Genomic DNA, 20,584 nt, shown 5'->3' with positions numbered 1-20,584 from the left:
TTGGTAGTGGAGAGGGTGCATGTCTGGTTTGGTAGTGGAGAGGGTGCAGGTCCGTTTGGTAGTGGAGAGGGTGCAGGTCCGTTTGGTAGTGGAGAGGGTGCATGTCCGTTTGGTAGTGGAGAGGGTGCAGGTCCGTTTGGTAGTGGAGAGGGTGCATGTCCGTTTGGTAGTGGAGAGGGTGCAGGTCCGTTTGGTAGTGGAGAGGGTGCATGTCCGTTTGGTAGTGGAGAGGGTGCAGGTCCGTTTGGTAGTGGAGAGGGTGCATGTCCGTTTGGTAGTGGAGAGGGTGCATGTCCGTTTGGTAGTGGAGAGGGTGCATGTCCGTTTGGTAGTGGAGAGGGTGCATGTCCGTTTGGTAGTGGAGAGGGTGCAGGTCCGTTTGGTAGTGGAGAGGGTGCAGGTCCGTTTGGTAGTGGAGAGGGTGCAGGTCCGTTTGGTAGTGGAGAGGGTGCATGTCCGTTTGGTAGTGGAGAGGGTGCAGGTCCTTTTGGTAGTGGAGAGGGTGCAGGTCCTTTTGGTAGTGGAGAGGGTGCAGGTCCATTTGGTAGTGGAGAGGGTGCAGGTCCTTTTGGTAGTGGAGAGGGTGCAGGTCCATTTGGTAGTGGAGAGGGTGCAGGTCCGTTTGGTAGTGGAGAGGGTGCATGTCCGTTTGGTAGTGGAGAGGGTGCATGTCCGTTTGGTAGTGGAGAGGGTGCAGGTCCTTTTGGTAGTGGAGAGGGTGCAGGTCCGTTTGGTAGTGGAGAGGGTGCATGTCCGTTTGGTAGTGGAGAGGGTGCAGGTCCTTTTGGTAGTGGAGAGGGTGCAGGTCCTTTTGGTAGTGGAGAGGGTGCATGTCCGTTTGGTAGTGGAGAGGGTGCAGGTCCTTTTGGTAGTGGAGAGGGTGCAGGTCCGTTTGGTAGTGGAGAGGGTGCAGGTCCGTTTGGTAGTGGAGAGGGTGCATGTCCGTTTGGTAGTGGAGAGGGTGCATGTCCGTTTGGTAGTGGAGAGGGTGCAGGTCCTTTTGGTAGTGGAGAGGGTGCAGGTCCATTTGGTAGTGGAGAGGGTGCAGGTCCTTTTGGTAGTGGAGAGGGTGCAGGTCCATTTGGTAGTGGAGAGGGTGCAGGTCCGTTTGGTAGTGGAGAGGGTGCATGTCCGTTTGGTAGTGGAGAGGGTGCCACAGGATCCTGTAGCAGCCATGCTTTTATTTAGCATAAATAAGGCGTATATTGTTTCTACGTCCGAGCATAGACATGGTAACGCCCCGCCTGCCTCTGATTGGCCTACCATAGACATGGTAACTCCCCGCCTGCCTCTGATTGGCCTACCGACACTGCCGCTCTTGCCTGTCCTCCGAGATGCAAGGCTACTCCGTGGTGGGACATAATACAATACAAGTACAAGAGAATGGCAACACGCGACAGCAATTTGTAACTTTATTTTTTGTAGAAGAGGCAAACTAATATCGTTTGTGCCGTTTGCTTTGATTGAATAATTGATTGAACAACTATGATTTGATTTGGCTGTGTTCTAAATTAAAGTGTTAGTGTTGATTATCGTGTATTCATTCTAAACTAACACTAAACTAATACTATTATACTAATAAAGATCACGGGAAAAGAGACTTTTGTTTTTACAGTACAATAATGTTTAAAGTTTACACATGTATACAAATAAACAGGCCAACGGCATAAAACAATATTAGTTTACCTCTTCTACAAAAATAAAAGTTGCTGTCGCGCGTGCCAAGCTGTCATTCTCTTGTAGCTATTACATATCGTACTTGACTTGTATTATTTATTTATTTCCCACCACGGAGTAACCGTCCAGCATGTATCTTCCACCTCGGAGACACTGGATGTGTCGGTAGGCCAATCAGAGGCAGCCGGGGCGTTACCAAAGGAAAGGAAAGGTACTATGTTTACCCAGGGTAACTTGTTTACAGCCAGGCCCTGCTCATAGAACACTTCATGGTAGAGGTTCAATGCCTTGTCCAAGGGCACTTCAGCGGTGGTAATTTTAACGTGCCGGTCCGGGGAATGGGGATGCAAACTAACGACCTTCCGATATCAAGACCATTCGGCCACCGCTGCCCCATACCATGTCTATGCTCGGACGTAGAAAGAATATAAGCCTTTCCAAGGTGGATAACTGCTGGCTGCCAGGCTAGGTGAAGGGTCAGCGGGAACGTTACATACATACTTGCATTAAGTGGAGAGGCAAAGTCTGGGGCGAGTGGAGGGGGGGGATGCACTCAAACCTTTTATCAAGTTAAAACCTGACACTGTCACTGTAAATTCAGGCAGCTGTGGCTACTTTCATGATAGCAAAGAAGTTGCTGTGGTTAAAAGAAGCTGGAGGTGTGCGTGACATACACTTTGGTTTAGTGTGTTCATGAGAGTAGAGGTCAACTCCTCCCAGGCACTGTCTCTGAACAGTCCAGAAATAGACCAGCTGTGGTCCATTTGGTTTTCAAACTTTTCCGTTTTGTGCCCAAGGCACAGCAATGGGCACAAAGCGCACCTGTATTCATAGTGAGAATAGCAAAACTCACAAAGCATCACTTCGCAACATGTTGTGAGCTTGTGGATCAAATGGGTTAACATCAAGAATTAATAATTAATAAAATAGCTTGACCGTGTACAACTGACCAGCAAAAGAGAAGTCAGAATATAAAAAAGGCTAAATTCAGGGCAGAACAGTATCCAAATTCCAAACTAGGATGCACTCAGTAATTGGCTAGTGTATAGATCCCATACACCGGATGGACAGCTTGTGCCAGATTGTCTAGTTCCGCTCTATAGCTTCACAGAATGTGTATCCTGTAGCCTGGAGGGACAGTGGTGTCATTGTACTTATAAGTGTAACAACAGGTACACTGTAGTCAGTGGACCCAAAACACAACCATCTAAGGAAGCGTGCAAGAAGCAAGGAGAGAACGCACAAGAGAAGATAATAAGCAGGGACTCATCCCGCAAGGAAGTAAAATAAGATACCTTTTCTCAACCCTAAATTCAATTGTTGGAATCACACTAATCACACATTGTTTGAAGTCACACTAAGAAAAGGCCAAAGACGAATAGCTACAGAAATATTACAATAAATCATAGTCATAGTTGCGTCTACCAGCGCAGTGGCCTTGAGGTTAGAGTGTCCGCCCTGAGACTGGGAGGTCGGGGTTCGATCCCCGGCCGGGTCATACCAAAGACTCTAAAAATGGGACCCAGTGCCTCCCTTCTTGACACTCAGCATCAAGGGTTGGATTGGGGGGTAAGTCCCTGCGACATACTAGCGTCATGTCCAGGGGGTGTACTTGTACATCAAGCTGCCTCACGCTACAGAAACAGGAGATAGGCTCCTGTCCTATGGGCCTCATGTCTCGGCAAGGCTACTTACTTACAAATAGTTGCGTCTTAACGGTCTGAGATTAATATTTCACAAAAATGACATGCGGTTGACCCATTTCAGTCTTTCACGCTGGCATTGAGATCACAGAGTTCCGTGCTGTGACGTTACTCCCCTGTAAAAGACGACAGCTTTAATGACTCCAATAATGGTGTTTTATTAAACACTCTCTCTCTGTAGCAGGTCAACTCGTCTCAAATACATCTCTGCGTCCCTACAACACCTGGTGAATTATGAGACATATAATATATGAGACATTCGCGGCTGCAGCTCCCAGGCTCTGGAAGAGCTTGCGCCTTTATATTCGATCTGCCCCGTGTCTATTATTGTTTTTAAGTCGCACCTTAAGACTTAAAACGTGCTTCATAAATAAAGTTACACAGACAGGACTAAAAGTGACTAAGAAAAAGAACAACAGCAAACCACACCAACAAGAACAAAAACTAAAGTTAACAGCAATACTAGCGACCTCTAGCACAGTCGGGAGAGTGCTTACAAGGTTCTGGGTTCGACAACGGTCACAGCAAACCCGGCATTAAAACCCATTCTGGGCGGGAACCCCTTTTGGTGTTAGCATTATGCTATGCTTTAGCTTGGGTAGCTAGCCTTGCACACACAGTCTGCGAACGCTGCGCATCAAAACAGCCGCTCCATTATTTTCAATTAACCTATCCCACACCGGCTCCGTCCGACGCGCTTTCACGCCTCGCCTGACGCGCCTCCAGGCGTTGCCGCGCGGCAACGCCTGTGCCGCGTCGCTGCGCACCCGGTGTGTGTTGGGCTTTAGACATGCGGTAAGTAGCGGGACAGGTGGTGTGGTGCCTCACCTCAGCGATCCATCTCCCTGGTCTAGCGCCTCTTTTTTGCTCTGCTGATACCGACAATAAACTACATCGACCCATAGATATTTTAAAAATAGATGCCGTATTGGTCGCTTCGGTTCGTTGGAGCGTTGCGTGTGCAAAAGGGGCGGAGGAAGTGTGCAGGAAGTGCTGAAGGCACTCTGCGTCGCTGCCCGAGTGACGTCACTCATGCGACTCCTCCATGTCTCTCTCGCGGCCACTCAAGTGACTATACTGGCCAATCACAGCGCGTCTTTTCCCGGGTCTTCAGTTACGCACGCGGAAGCTTGGCTCATGCTTCCGCTATGCTTCACAAGGAATCTCTGGAAATGTGGCCCCCTTCTCGAGAACACACGCCCCAGAGCCTGAAGAGGCGTCCACCTTTATGTTTCGACCTACTTACTTACTGGATGAAAACAGATCGGTATGACATGAAGTACGGGGACGTGTGTTGGCATACAGTACAGTACAGTACACTCAAGCTCTGCAACTTTAATCACCTGGCCCAGGGAGCATTTTCAAATGTTCTCTGGCTGCATCCACGCCGTCACCTCTCTCTATGCAATACAGTGCACAGTACAGTAACTATAACAATATACATGTGTGGTTGCAACGCTCATTGCACACAGGTGTGCGTTTTCATATTCCTGACAAGGCATGTGCGTAGAATTCACACAGTTATAGACACTCGTACGTTCAGCTAACTCACACATAAACACAACACAACCCTTCAGTGGCAATAGATCAGGAAGTACGTATGATAATCAGTGGAAGCGTCAGTGGGGGGGGGGGGGGGGGGGGGGAGTGTGATTCCAGCGACTAACCTTGAGTGGGACGCCGTGAAAACACCTGTGTTCCCAGTACTATGGTACCTTCACTCATCATGATGGGAGAACTCATTAAATGAGGCCCCGACAAGAAGGGAAAAGGAAACTGTCGGCGTTCTAATTTTAGGTGCTCCGTCGTGTCTCAGATGAAAAATGCAGAGAGAGAAGAGAGAGACATGGAGGAGAGAGAGAGGGAGAGAGAGGAGGGAAAGTTCTCCCTCTTTTGCACTTGACTTTCTGCATCATGTCTTAACTACCTCGCTGCATCGTTCTCTCTCTCTCTCTCTCTCTCCCCCCAAACTCTTTGATTATCTCTGAATCACTTCTCCCGCTCTGCCTCTTTGAGAACGTCTTTATTTCTCTCTCTCTCTCTCTCCATCCTTCCTTCTCTCACTGAAAATTAATAAGATGATCAAACCCGCCAACCACCACCACCACGCGTCTCTCGTCTTTCTTCCCGTTTCCTCTATTCTGCTCCACTTTGTTGGCTCCCTTTATCCAGCCCCCCCCCCCCCCCCCCCCCCCTCTGCCGGTATATACCTGGATAAATAAACAGTTGATGTGATGCTAATTAGAGCAGGTTCAGGGACATGACGGGCTCAGAGACACATAAACAGAGAGGTGGAGGGGAGAGGGGAGGAGAAGAGGTGGTGGGTGGTGGGCGGTAGAGAGAGAGCAAAACCCACCCCAAGGGCAACACATCACACAATAGACGCACAAACACACAGAGCGGTGTGAAGGACGGAGCGCTTTTGGCTTTCAAGCCGTCGACCAAGGGTTCGCTTTGAAGCGAAGGACAGTGTGCATGGCGGAGCGGGGCAGGGGCAGGTGGGGGGCACTTTGAAGAGGATTGTGTGTTTGAGATGGGGGGGGGGGGGGGTGTTGGGGGTGGGGGGGGGAGGGGGGCAGAGCAATCAGCCCTGCCCGCCGCCGCGTGAGGGATTGTCGTGCGCGCTTCCTTAATGACGGCTGCTCCTGCTCTTTGAGACCTGATGAGAGATCAAAAGATTATGCAGATGATCCCACCAGGTCTCCTCCTGGTGAGGTGAGCCCGGGTTTATGAAAGCAGGTCGACGCCAAGCAGCTACGCTTTTACTTAGCATAAATAAAGTGGCCTTTCCAGGGTGTGTGTGTGTGTGTGTGTACTACATACATTTTGGTTTAAACCATTTTGACCTGGGAACGATTCTGCAAATGTCTTCTAAATCTAAAGACTGTTTTTCTTGAAAAAGCTATGTTTTTCTGTGTCAGTCGTTCTCAAAACACTTTCATGTCACTTTTCACGATTCTTCGAAAATAGCAGACCTATACAAGCTCGTAGCTGAGATGAGATTGTAGATCTGCTAATTTTTCAATAGCTAAAGCATTACATAATGCTAACACCAAAAGGGGTTCCCGCCCCAAAATGGGTTAAAAGCAGGATCTGCCCTTACAGGAACCCAGTTCATAGCAACTCGCACCCACACACGACTGGCCACAGTACAACTCTCATCCTTGCAAATGACAGTAGAGGTCAACTCCCATGAGGCACAATGTGGGTCTTGGTCCAGCCAAGGCAGCGTAGAGTCCAGTAGTCCAGTAATGGACATGCTGTGAGACCAGTGGCTCAGCAATGGGCAACTAAACATCTCAAAGCGCACCTGTATTCATAGCTCACAAACTCACAAAGCGTCACATTGGATTTGGGAAGAGTACGAATATTAGGATGAATGTGCACAAAGTAAAACAAATTAAACTAACTAAAATATGTGGTCGTCATTAAATCCTCAGTACAGCGTTTGACAATCACTGACTGTGCTGGAGTGTCTTTGATGGCCGTTTGAGTCACCAGGAAACATTGTCTTATCTTGGCAGGATCAAAGAGAGTCCTTCACTGGTGTTGCTGTTAAAATAACCAGACACCATCCCTGCTCCCTCTAATGGAGAGCAGAGGACCTGACTGGTGGAAGCCAGGGACATTAACGATGCGCTGAAGTCGTTAAGGAGGTGAGAAGAATCCCCGAGGATAGAAGAAAGGCAGGTATCGCTGCCAACAACAACCTGCCTCGTTTCTGACTGTCTGCAACAGATTAAAGTCAAGAGACGACGTACTTTAAAACACATTTAGTTGACCGGGGGTCCTACAGGGGTCTACTCTATACTAGGGTATGCCAGGGTTTGACACCAAGGTCTCAGAGGCACTTGCCCCGACGGGCGAGGCATACAACCGCCTCATGTGCCTCCTGCGTGTGTGTGTTAGTTTGGCTGTTCTTAAATAACTAAAGTTAATGTGTTTTGTGTAAAGGAGATGTGGTGCGACGGTGCCAGTACTGTTAAACTAGATGGAAGCAGTCGAGTGGCAAAGTGATGACTTCATCGTCCTCCGATTCATATGAAATGGAAGAAATTAAATAAAATCTTAATGCCCATGACCCATCATAGTTACTGCATTCGGTCACAAACCTCATGGTAAAGTGGGAACAACCCTGGAACTGGGGAAGAATGGAGAATGAACCAACCACTCCGCTCTTCTCTTTCCTGTATGCCTCACTACACGTGTTCTACTTGCCCAAAGGACACGCCCACTTGCCCCGACGGCGAGTACAGGTCATGTTCTACTTGCCCCAAAGGACACGCCCACTTGCCCCGAAAAGTAAATAGTCTATTACTAGAGGTTCCGTTTTTTTTCTAAAGGTGTAAGCCGGTGTTTCTAAATGCCTTTTCCGTGTTCTCGTTCATCTCTGGCCTCGGTTGTCTTCATAGAGCGGATGTATTTGATTCTATGCTTTTTATTTTCCAATAGCTCTGTTCTGGCCTTAGCCCTTTCCTCTACCGTCTGAACCATTCTGTCTGCTTACTTGAACCTGAGAATTTCAGGAGAGAGATTAAATGCTACGTAAAATTTGAATGAATGTTCAATTTAACACTTTTTTTTTTACACTTTCTGGGACTATGCGATAAAAGAAAATGCCATACCTTCTATGCCAAATACCTACATAGCTATATGGCTATTGGTTCACAGTTGTTATAACAGAATTTTACATTCCACAGACCAGAAGACATAGCAGCTCTGGCCTCGCTCAGGTATTTAGACAGATAAATTAGTAATTAGTTAGTAAATAAGTTTATCTGTTGGTTGGGCAACCTGAAAGCAAACTCCACCTGCAAGAACGTTTTATTTACCTGCCAGGGGGCAGGTGGGTGGACAACCTTTAGTGTCAACGCCCCCTCCATATATCCCTCTACGGCGAATATCTTTGTTGAAAAAGCCGACCGATCAGCCATTTTCACCCCAGAATAAGGATGCTAGGGTTTGTGTGTTTAACAGATCAGATGGCTCCAGACTAGAGCTCCTGATTAAACGATGACATCTTACAATCCCAGATTAGGACTTGATTAGTAACGACAGGTGCACGGGAAAACCTTACAGTTACAAAGGCTTACATAAGCTTATAATCTCACACGAAGACCAGTGCAAACACTGATAAAAGAGAAAAGAGAGAGAGAGAGAGAGAGAGAGAGAGAGAGAGAGAGAGGAGAGAGAGAGAGAGAGAGAGAGAGAGGAGAGAGTGATGAGTTGAAGAAGGAGCAGAGTACAGGAGAATACAGGGAAAATGTGATGGCTGGATAGATGAGCTATTTTTATAATGAGGTCAATGCGAGCTGTGGGATTTCGTTCTCATGGGAGAGAGAGACACACACAGAGGAACTGTATGGCTGCTGCCGATGAGGGCTAGCCTACCGCTGTCAACAGGAGAGGGAAGAGAAGAGCGGAGTGGTGGGTTCATTCTCCATTCTCCCCCAGTTCCAGGGTTGTTCCCACTTTACCATGAGGTTTGTGACCAAATGCAGTAACTATAGATGGGCATTAAGATTTTATTTTATTTCTTCCATTTCATATGAACCGGAGGACGATGAGAGCGAGAAATGAAGTCATCACTTTGCCACTCGGCTACTTCCATCTAGTTTAACAGTACTGGCACGCACTACATCTCCTTTTGCACAAGACACATTAACTTTAGTTATTTAAGAACAGCCAAACTAACACACACGCAGGAGGCGGTTGTACGTATGCCTTACAGTACTCTCTACTGTACTGTACTCTTATCTGTCCCCAGCCCTCTCTCACCTCTCTACTGTACTGTACTGTACTCTATCTGTCCCCACCCCTCTCTCAGTACCTCCAGAATGTGGGAGTGGAGAGGATGCTGTGAGTCCAGACCTCAACCCAATTGATCACTTGTGGGATCTGCTTGAGCGTGCTGTACGTGCTAAGAGTGACCAACAGAACCACGTTGGATGACTTGCAACAACACCTGGTTGAGAAATGGGATGCCATCACACAGCAAAATGTGTCTAGACAACGCCGGGACAACGCTCCACACACGTCCCAAACTCTTCTCCCTTCTGGCTCCAAAACTGTGGAATGCACTTCCCATTGCAGTCAGAACTGCAGCATCACTCCCAATCTTCCGCCGTAGTCCGAAAACCCACCTTTTCAGACTCCATCATGGCCCATAGCACTTACCCTACGCCCTTAGATAGCATTTCTGTAGACTTAGATAGCATTTGATACAGACTTCTAGCACGTTATGTAGACAGCACTATAATTGCATCGTATGTAGTCATAGCACGTCATAGTACATATGTATAGCATAGTATAGTATATATGTATAGTTTGTATATAGTTTCATTATAAAGATATTCCACTGTTATGTTCTTAGCTTACGCATGTTTCATGATGCTTTTTATGTGATGTATTCCCATGCTTTTTGTTCTTGCTTAATGTAAATCGCTCTGGATTAAGAGCGTCTGCTAAATGCCTAAATTGTAAATTGTAGGTTGGTGACCAGCATGAGGAGGAGGTGCCAAGATGTTGCGGCTGCTTTTGGATCTTCCACCCGCTACTGAGTTCCATAACACTGAGTGTAAGATTTATAAAGTGTAAAAATATGTCAATATGTGTTGTTTTGTCCTTCTTACTGTGGGAGAGTGCAATCATCCAATCCACTAAGCAACTCAAAGCAAGGTTTGAAAACCAACCATTTGCCACTTTAGCAAATGTTTTGGGGGCGCTACACACAAACGTTTAGCTGTGTTGCTCCTTCCAGGAATGCCCGAACCTTACAATCTATACCTCGCTGTAAAGGTGACTAATGAACGATTAAAATTATATAAAATACAATAACCAATTGGTATTATTAAAGTGGAGAAATAATGGACTAAAATTAAGTTTCCAAACTTGTGTTGCCCAGTTTATTTACACATCGATTTCAGTTTGGACTTTTAGTATATGGTAGATAATCTGCTTTAACCCATTTTGGGCGGGAACCCCTTTTGGTGTTTAAACATTACGTTATAATTTAGCTATTGAAAAATAGCAGATCTACAAGCTCATAGCGAGCCACCGAGTGGCGCACTACGAGCTTGTAGGTCTGCTATTTTTGAAAAATCGTAAAAATGTGGCACAAATCTTTGAATATATATTCTTTCAGAAGACTTTTTTTCTCAGATCTCTCAGATCAGAGAAGGTTTTTGAGCTCTTGCTGTAAAGTGCATGGCCCTGCGATAACAAATTAAAATGAGTATTTATATTGTACACAAAAATGATTACCGATTGGATGGTTCCTTTGCACTTTAGCTCCTCCCTTGTGGGTGGCTCCTCCTCTTTTGGGGCGGTGCCGGGGGTGGGGACCTGTCCCGCCCTCTCCGCTCTCCCCTGCGGAACACGAGAAACACAAAGATGTATTCAGTCAGAAACGGCACCGCACGAAGACAAGTTTATTTGAGTTAGACATTCGTCGTTCGTGTAGCTGCTCTTATCCCGGGCTGTTTACATTGAATGCAACAGTAGTTCTTACATGCATTAACCCATTTCGACCGAGACCGATTCTACAAAATGTCTTCTAAATCATGACAATTTTGAATTTTCTGAAAAAAAAACATGTTTCTATGTGAGTGGTGCTCAATCTTTTTCATGTCAAGGACCCCCAAAATTATCTCTATTGGGCCACGGACCCCCATCTCAAAATATGTAGTTCCAGGGACCCCCCCAGAAGCCAATATTTTAGTTAATAATGTTCGCTCTGAAATATATATTCAAAGATTTGCACCACACTACAAGCTCGTAGCGCGCCACTCGGTGGCGCGCTATGAGCTTGTAGATCTGCTATTTTTCAATAGCAAAAGGTGCTCCCGCCCAAAATGGGTTAAATGTCTTGCCCCGCATGCCTCCGTGCAGCTGGTAAAACACGGCACAGTGACAAAGCACGCTAGACTCCTTACATGTATCACACACTAGTGACAGCTATGCATGACCCGTTTCACGAGCACGTGCACACATGTGCACACACACACACACACACACACAGACACACACAGAGACACTTTCTCTCCCCCTTCTTCTAAATGCCTGTCACTTTGGCCCTTCCATTAAAAAGGGAGCAGGGAGCAGGGGCTCGTTTAGCTAACGACATCTGGGCGTTTGGGGGGGGGGGGGGGGGGGGGCAGGCTGCCCACTCAGTCATATCCCACTGTATTAAATAAATAAATAAGGAGCGCTCTTCTGTGTAAATTATTCATTTAACCCATGTTGGGCGGGAACCCCTTCTGGCAGTATGTCATACTTTAGCCGTTGAAAAATAGCAGATCTACAAGCTCATAGCACTACGAGCTTGTAGGTCTGCTATTTTTTGAAATCTTTCAATATATTACACAGTGAACGTTTTTAACTCAAATCTTTGCTTCTGGGGGGGGGGGCACTGGAAAAACATATTTTCAGATGGGGGTCGGAAGCCAATTACATCTATTTTTGGGTTTCGTTGACATGAAAATGTCTGAGAACGACTGACATAGAAACATGTCGGTTTTTCAGAAAACTGTCATGATTTAGAAGACATTTGTAGAACCAAACTCGGGTCTAAATGGGTTAACACGCCTTATCCTCTTCCAGCAACCTTGTTAGAGCACCTCAGGAGTGGGATGGGGAAGGTGTGGGGATGCAGGGATGGGATATGGGATGAGGAGGGGGGGGGGGGTGACGGGGACAAAGGAGGGAGAGTGTAACAGAGGAAAAAAGCAGACACTATGCTTCATATGCGAGTCAGCACAACCAGCGGCGCATCCCTAAGCTCTCTGGATGCTCAGTCAGGTAGGGGGGCTAATTCACTCTGACACCTCCTTTGTTTCAGGTAGGGGGGAAAAGAGCTGTGCGTGTGCACTGTGCACGCACACACACACACAGTCACACACCTAATCTCACATGTGCACACAATCTCACATGTGCACACTCGCAGACTCCCACTCTCACATGCACGAATGCACACAGATACACACCTACCTACCTACCTACCTACAGTACATGACCACATGCATGCATACTTGCCTATGCACATACAGTAGGAGCAAACTATTACACAGATAAAGACAAAGAAAGCAAGGGATTGAGCAATAAAAGACAAGAGAGAGGCCCGGAGCATATATTCATAGAATAATAATCATTCTCGTTGTCTGGATAAATTATTTAGAAACAAAAAGAACATACACGCGATTCTGGAATGCGTTCGTTGGTCTGTGGGCTTTTTTTTCTTTCTTTCCTTCTGCCGTCTCGTCTACAGAGCTCCACATTTCCACAACACAGTGAATCATCCACTCCACAACAACCTGGCTCTAATCAACCAGGAGAGGAACACGTAGAAAAATGCTTATCCTCAACAAAAATACACTTCTAGATATTAACCCATTTTGACCTGAGATCAGATTCTGCGTGAGTGTGTGCGGCTGTATGAGTTGAGGATTAGAGGTATAGGTATTTTTATTACGCTGTAATATTTGACTCACTGCTGTCGTTTAGCATCAGTGCAATTTGAAATGTATCTTTGAAATGCAATGTACTATTTTGTAATGTAATATAATGTATTTTGTAATGTTTTAATTTATTTCTGGACTCTTGGAAGATTAGCCGAAAGGCTAAAAGAGATCCAAATAAAAATCTATAATAAAAATAAAAGTCTTCTAAATCCTGACCGTTTTCTTGAAAAAGCTATGTTTTTTCTATGTCACTCGTTCTCAAACACTTTCACGTCACTTTTCACGATTCTTCAAAAATAGCAGATCTACAAGCTCGTAGCGCGCCACCGAGTGGCACGCTACGAGCTTGTAGATCTGCTATTTTTCAATAGCTAAAGCATAGCATAATGCTAACACCAAAAGGGGTTCCCGCACAAAATGAGTTAACCTCAAGGCCAATGGCACAACTCTGCTGATCAGCAAACCTTTTTTCATGCAGCCGTTCCTGGCAGGATATAAAGCTGACATTCATCCAACGCGACACTGAAGATAATAGCCTAACGTACATTTATACAGTAACAACGGTTGCTTCTGGGCAATATACCAAGTTGCAGCATATTTCTTTATCTTATTACTATATAGCCTATACACAATTTATGAAAATTGTATATGAAAATATGGATGTATTTCAAGAATGTATGGGTTGGATACAATTGAATTTCAGTGAAGACAAACATAATATTGTGAATGTATGAAGGTATTACTTTTTAAAGTTTTTTTTATAATAAAAAATAAATGCGTGCTCCTTGGAGCGCAGGTCTCCACCAGGCTTGCCTATCTAGGCCAGTGAAATTTGGAAGGAAGGCAGTCATAGCCAATTTCAATGCAGTTTTGGACAAAACGTTTGGACAAAAAGAGTAGAAAAAGAAGTTCTAGGTTCAATCTTTATAGGCCAAAACGTGTCATGGGCTGTTGTAGCGCCACCATGAGGCCAATTTGAAACATTGGGTTGTAGTCCTGTGACAAATGGGCAATAAGTGCTTTAGTTTTTGAGATACCCCTACCGGAGGTAGAACCAAACAACATAGTTTGTCCTCATCTCTAAGGCCTCCCATACATGAAATGGATTCTTGTGTAAAAATATTTTACTGCAAAAGTGGTGAAATTGACATGTAAAGTTATACACCCCAAACTAAAAATAAAGCCTGTCCATCCGTCTGGGGGTTGAGGCACTTAAAGTCATGAAGATTCACAATGGAAGCTCTGAGAGGTTCAAAACGTGGCATACTTGAAGCCAGGACATACCTCTACATTCTAGAAGAGACTGAATGTCAATATCTCAATGTCAATATGAGATATAGTCATTTGAACACATTGGGGCAGAGGTTCTTCCTTCACACACTGGGAGTGTCCATGTTTCACTCCCATCTGTCCAGCGGTGCAGGAGATTAGCTACTCACAGTCTAACTCACATGCTCACATAGACGGACTGACAGGGGCCAATTAACAGACATTTTGAAAATAGAAGATCTAATAACTCCCAACTGCTTTAATGTAGATCCGGCTATTTTCACTATTTATCACACGACAAAGTGCCGGATGGCTTAAGGGGCTAATGAATATCCAAGAAACTAAACAATAACAAGACTCCAAAGTGAGTGAGTAACTTAGCCTACATCTTTCAGTCTTTGGGCTTGAAATCTGCAATATATATCAGTCTTTCCTTAAAGAAAATAGACTGATAAACAGTATCGCTAGATTTTGGGCTCGCATCCATTTACTGGCAAATGGCAATCATACTAATGTGTATATTTATTGGTTGAAGATATCGATTCAAATTTCTTTGAATATGCACCCTAGTTTGTTTGCAGCCAAATGGATGCTAGTGACCTCAATGGCATAAAATATAGGACTGCATCCATACAAGCAGCCAGAGAGAGGAGGGGGGGGGGGGGGGGGGAACTAAACAAAGTAGACAGACAGTCAACAGAAAGTCCTTGGATCACCCCGAGGGCTGACCTGAGCACTGTTCTGTTCTGTTTCCCTTACTCTCACAGTGGGGGGTCTGTGTCAGTTGTGATGCTGCTTGTTACCCTTCCACAGTTTGAATTGAATTTAACAGGCTCTGGCCATGGCCCGCTAGATCAGACTAATACAATGAAACCTGTGTGTGTCAGTGTGTGTGTGTGTGTTCTCACGCGCTTGCGTCGATCACAAAACACTCTTTCATTCCCAAATAACACCCTGAGGTGCTAGTGCTGCTGTACAGGGGCGGGCGGTATTACAAAATGTGAGTCGTCTCAAGCTCATTCTCACACCACTGATCTGTGGCTAGAGGGCTAGAGGAGGAACAGCCTTCTCAAGTTCACACCGGCTACAAGTTTACAACTGTGACATTATGAAACACGGTACCCGCAACACAGGGTTTGTTTAAACTATACTGGGTCTCAAAGTTCTCCTTAAACACAATCAGTGCCGGGAGTTCTTCAAAATAGGAGCTCTGGGGTGCCGGAGTTGTCTGAGCGCTTTTACTCTGAAAGCCATGAACCGGAAACAATTTCCTAAAAAAGTTGACTTTACAAAGTTGACCTTACATTGCGATCATTTTAATTTATACGATATATGATCCAAAAAAGATTTCATATTTTGCGGGAGAGACGGATGAGAAGCAGAAATGAAGCGCCAGCATATCGATCCATTCATAACCACGGAGAGCGCCCTGGATTAGGAGATACGAGTCATTCTTTCCGCCGCGCTAACATGTAAGTCAACGGCAAGCTAATAATTGCCTAGAGCGTAGCATACGGCAGCCGAAAGGCGAACGGGACAAAAAATAATAATAATAATATTCTTATCTCGCCCCGTATCATTGAGGATGCGCTAGGACGTCCTCACACGTTCTTTGTACATCTCGGTTCGAATCCTTAAAGGACAACTTTTTTCAACCAAGGTTCATGTTTTAGGTTGTTATTAGAGAAACTAAAAGGTGAGTGTTAATTTTCTTTCATTTGCTGCTTTCTTTTGTTTTGGGTATTTTAGCAGTTTTTGACGGGGGCGGGGGCATTCGAGCATGGGGCTAAGTATGTATTGTTTTACAAAATATTATGGCGATTTATTTTTTATTATTTACTATAGTCCTAATAAACCCCAATAAATTACATCTGACCACATTAGATAACAGGATCTATTGAATGTGACAAACTGACATATTGAGCCTATACACACAGTATAAGCCTTCCCCCAGTAGGTAGATCACATTCAGTAGATCCTGTGATCTTCTGTGGCCAGATGTAATTTCCTGGGGTATATTAGGACTATAGTAAATAATACAAATAATAAATCGCCATAATATTTTGTAAAAAAATACATATTTTGCCCCATGCTCGAATGCCCCCGCCCCCCTGTCAAAAACTGCTAAAATCCCCAAAACGAAAGAAAGCAGCAAATGAAAGAAAATTAACACTCACCTTTTAGTTTCTCTAATAACAACCTAAAACATGAAACTTGGTTGAAAAAAACTAAAGTTGTCCTTTAAGACGTACAGGTCTGTCCTACGTACAAAATGTGTTAAAGGGGAATACCACTCATTTTCAACATTGAAAATGCCATTAATATAGCTCAGAGTTTATCCTAGAACAGTATTAAAACTGGAGGTGTAGAACTTGGGGTCCTGTGATCAATGACATCACCTCGGTGTACTCGGAGTCTGCCAGGCCAAAGAGCACACAGACGTGAGGGACAACTTTAAGGTATATTAAGAGTCCCCAGCAAAATGCAGAAGATTTAAAACACGTATGCTACATTTTATTTCTCAGCTTTTCGAAAATTGCCGATCTGAAAGCTCACAAGGTGTCATGAATGACGTGACGTGTTGTGAGCTGGTAGATCGACTATTGACACATGTTGACATACAGTAGCTTCCCTTTTGGGGGTCTGTGGCACAAAATCTTATCTAATAGGGGATCTGTGGCCAAATACAGTTTTTTTAGCCTTACATGAAAATGCTTGAGAGCCACTTGTTTAAACAGCAACAGCAAAGCTAGGAATAAAATAAATCACACCCGTGTGGAGTTGTGAACTGAGTGGTGCAACTCCCCCCCACCTCTCGCTCTCTCTCTCATTAGCAGGCAACAGTGCAGCACTATCCCTCTCTCCGTTTCTGGCACAACAGCGCCCCTACTGGTACTCAGTCATACTGGTGCTCATTAACGTCACACGGACACATAGGTGAACACGGACATTGCTGTTCCTTGGAGTGGTTGCACCACTCAAAAACAACACATGCCAGTAGTAATAGCCAAATTAATGTCATCGTTCAGTCCATTGCTAGGCTATATCAGGCTGATCTCTCCAGACCTTCAACATTTCCATGGTCAGAAAGCCGCTGGCCGCCACAGTCTCGTCTCTATCGGGGCCCTCCAGTAACCAGCCGGCAATGTAAATGATTACACTTGTGATTAAAGCTTTCCACTTCAAACAGACCTGCTGTTTATACAGGCCTCGATATGGCAGATGGGATAAAGAACAGGCAGGTAGTTTGCTATGCTACGTTTGCACGTATCTGTGCATGCACGTGTGCACACGCCGCATGCCGCACGTGTGTGTGTGTGTGTGTGTGTGTGTGTGTGTGTGTGTGTGTGTGTGTGTGTGTGTGTGTGTGTGTGTGTGTGTGTGTGTGTGTGTGTGCAGTCGTTTGCCTGGGTGGATGATGAATGTCATTATGCCCTGCCTCACTGGACATACATTCCTAATGACGCACCGAATGGGCATTCTGCATACTACAGTACAGCCCAGCACAGCCTCTCCCTCCACCCACCTACTGTACCCAGGCCTGGCCTACAGTATATAAACTCTACTGCCTCCCCTCCCATCCATCCATCCATCCATCCATCCATCCCCGTAGGCTGGAAATGACATGTGTGGTTTTACATTCACAATGATTACATTTCCTTGGCGGAGAGGAGAGGTGTCGGGGAGAAGAATGGGTTCCTTTCTTCTTCCCTTCTCCCCTCTTGCTTTTAGATATTTGTTGGTTGTTTTATATAAGCAGCAGCAGTTGGAGGAACAAGGAGGATATCACCGGAGCCGTTTTTTTTTCTTTTTTTTATATATATATATATTTTATCCCACGATTTTGTAACCCATTTTTCACCCCTGTGTCAATCATCTAATGTGATCCATGGGCTCTACACACCCTCCACCAACCTAGTCCCCATATATGGGGGACATGGGGAGAGCAACGGATTTGAACTCATGCTTCCTTCATGCCTGAGTGTCCAAGCTGGCCAGGGGGAGTCAGTTTAGTGACCAGGATTACTGCATGTTTTTTGTGAGGGTACCTACCCTAGTGGACACGGGGAGAACATGCAAACTCCACACAGAAAGGCCCTTTCGCCAACCCCGCCTTCGGGTATGGGCACTGATGACGCGGAGGAGGAAACACACCGCCAGCACCCACAGCGTCCCGAGCGGGAATCAAACCCAGGACCTTCTAGCTGTGAGGCGACAGCACTGAGCCGTTCTATTTTAATAAAAAAAGGTATTACAGAGGTTTTTAAAGATGATTTTTTTAGGCATTTCTTCTTGAAGCACATGGAACCGGTATTTTCATACCTGCTTCTATTTGATATTTGATTTTTATACCTGATGCTCAGTACAACTTTGAGGTATTTGTACTTTACTTGAGTATTTCCAATTTTATTACTTCTACTCCACTATACATCTCAGAGCCAGATCACTTCACTACAATTATTTGATAACTTTAGTTACTAGTTACTTACATTTTGATTAGAAAACATACATTAACCACTTCAACTCTATACATTGCGGCCATTTGAAAAGACATAGCTGATCTACAAGCTCACAATGCGTCGCAACACAGTCGAAGAACATTTTTCGTCTTAGTTTTGATCTACAAAATCAACACTACACAACAATACAGTTGATGTAAACCTGAGCAAGACTCACGTAGCCTTTGACTTAACGAAGAAGCTTCATTTCACAGGTTCCTTCTTTTAATCTTAGGGCAGAATGAGAAGGACAAAAGTGCAAGGTGTCCCGCAAGCTACACACGCGTCTATCCCAAATTAGACCAGACCACATGAAAAGCTGTCGTCTCTATTCCGGGGCAGGGGCGGCGGGGGGGGGGGAAATTACAGCCCTCCACTCTCTAGCCTACCATTAAACCGCAATTAGTGCTGCGCTACGCTAGTGATGTCATCAACAGGGGACTTGAGAGGAGCTGAAAATAAGGGTGCTTTATTTGCCTTGCCGTAAGTTACGCACCCATCAGGTCCAAACTTCATGCAAACATTTCAATGTTTATCTCTGTCAACTTTGCTGAGTGAACTGAAAACACATCAGAAAACGCTGGGTTCTCAATTCCACCCAGCCAGGGAAAAACTAAAATCAGCATTATTATGTTTTAATTCCATACAAAAAGAAAATAAAATATTTTTTTTATAGGCAAACATTTTCTAAAGAATTTTACATAAAAAAAAGGAAAACTCTGAAATCTACAAGCTGATCTACAAACTCACAACTTGTGTGAGCTATTTTTTAATTAGGGTTAAAGTGGTTAACCTGGTTTGACTGAATTGACCCAGGAATTTTAATTCCAAGTCGTGACTGGCACAGTCCCTAGAGAGAAAGGTCAGTGTGTGTGCGTGTGCATGTGTGCGAGCGCGTGTGTGTGTGTGTGTGTGTGTGTGTGTGCATGCGTGCGTGTGGTGTTAACCTGCTGACCTGCGAGGTGACAAATCATCTTTGACTCACGGTCACCTCTCTTTCATCAGCTCTTATATGACACCACAATCCCCATGTAACAGAAAACCAGAGCAGCGTTTCTCAAAGTGGGTGCCAAGTCCAGGGGTGCCGTGGAATAGTTTCATATATATTTGGAATCCATCACTTGTCACTTCAGTTTAACCACTTTAGACTCCCTAAACTTTGGGAAACGGGCCTGAGTTGAACTGTACTTGGTGCAATCCAATTCTGTGGTGCCAAGGATGGCACGAAAGGGACATTTACAGAGGTGCCCTGGGCAAAAAAAGGGTAGAGAACCACTGAACTAGAAACATCCAGGGGGCCCAACCAGTCCTTAATTCACCCTCCGACCCCCTGGTGGGAAGTAACTAGAGATGTCCCGATACTGAATCCTATCAGAACACTGCCCGATATGCCCTTATTTGGTCATAGTCTAACCATGTGGGGCATGTGGAGTTTGCTTTTGTGATGCCCCAAACTGTAAGTGCACGTTTGAGTGAGGAGTACTCTGCTATAAACACAACATGAGATATATAGCTAGATAGCTATTGTTGCATGTTCCACGCGGTTCCACATGTGAAGAATGCAAACGCAGCTGCTGAAAAGCCACTGTCGTTGGGATTCTCAAGCTACTTTCAATTCTAGGGAAATCATTCCTGATGGAGGGTTGAGAGTTTTGTGTTATTGCTGAAGGGTCAGTATCTGATGTGATAGAAGTAAAAGTAAGCTAAAGTACAGCAGAGCAGCAGCACATGCTCGTCTACAAAGCATTGATGAGGCTTGCCTGGAAAGGCTTAATTCTATCTGGCTAAAAGGCAAACATACAAACAGAGGTTCACCTCCTGGAAGAAGACCTGAGGAGCATTTTACAGCTTCCAACATGATGTCATCAGGCGTCACTCACAGTCAGAGCTTTTTTAATTCTTCATTTCAAGTCAAGACCTTACGATTTCCTCCCACTGTTGAAATTTGAGTGGTTTATTGAACTTTGTTTCACTTTTA

The 20,584-nt window shown here is 45.1% G+C and overlaps 1 protein-coding gene across 1 annotated transcript in view; it reads right to left on the bottom strand.

The window, feature by feature from the left end:
* Positions 1-20,584, bottom strand: part of znf438 (zinc finger protein 438) — a 69,094-nt gene that overhangs the window by 19,139 nt on the left and 29,371 nt on the right. Inside the window, exon 2 of the mRNA XM_083778294.1 lies at positions 10,644-10,748. The gene's annotated coding sequence lies outside the window, so the exon portion shown is untranslated. The remainder of the gene's footprint in view (positions 1-10,643; positions 10,749-20,584) is intronic.

The sequence above is a fragment of the Protomyctophum parallelum genome, assembly GCF_964188405.1.
Source record: "Protomyctophum parallelum genome assembly, chromosome: 12".
In the NCBI taxonomy this organism is placed as follows: Eukaryota; Metazoa; Chordata; class Actinopteri; order Myctophiformes; family Myctophidae; genus Protomyctophum; species Protomyctophum parallelum.
Note: the sequence above shows the minus strand (reverse complement) of the source record. Positions and strands in the feature narration are given on the sequence as shown.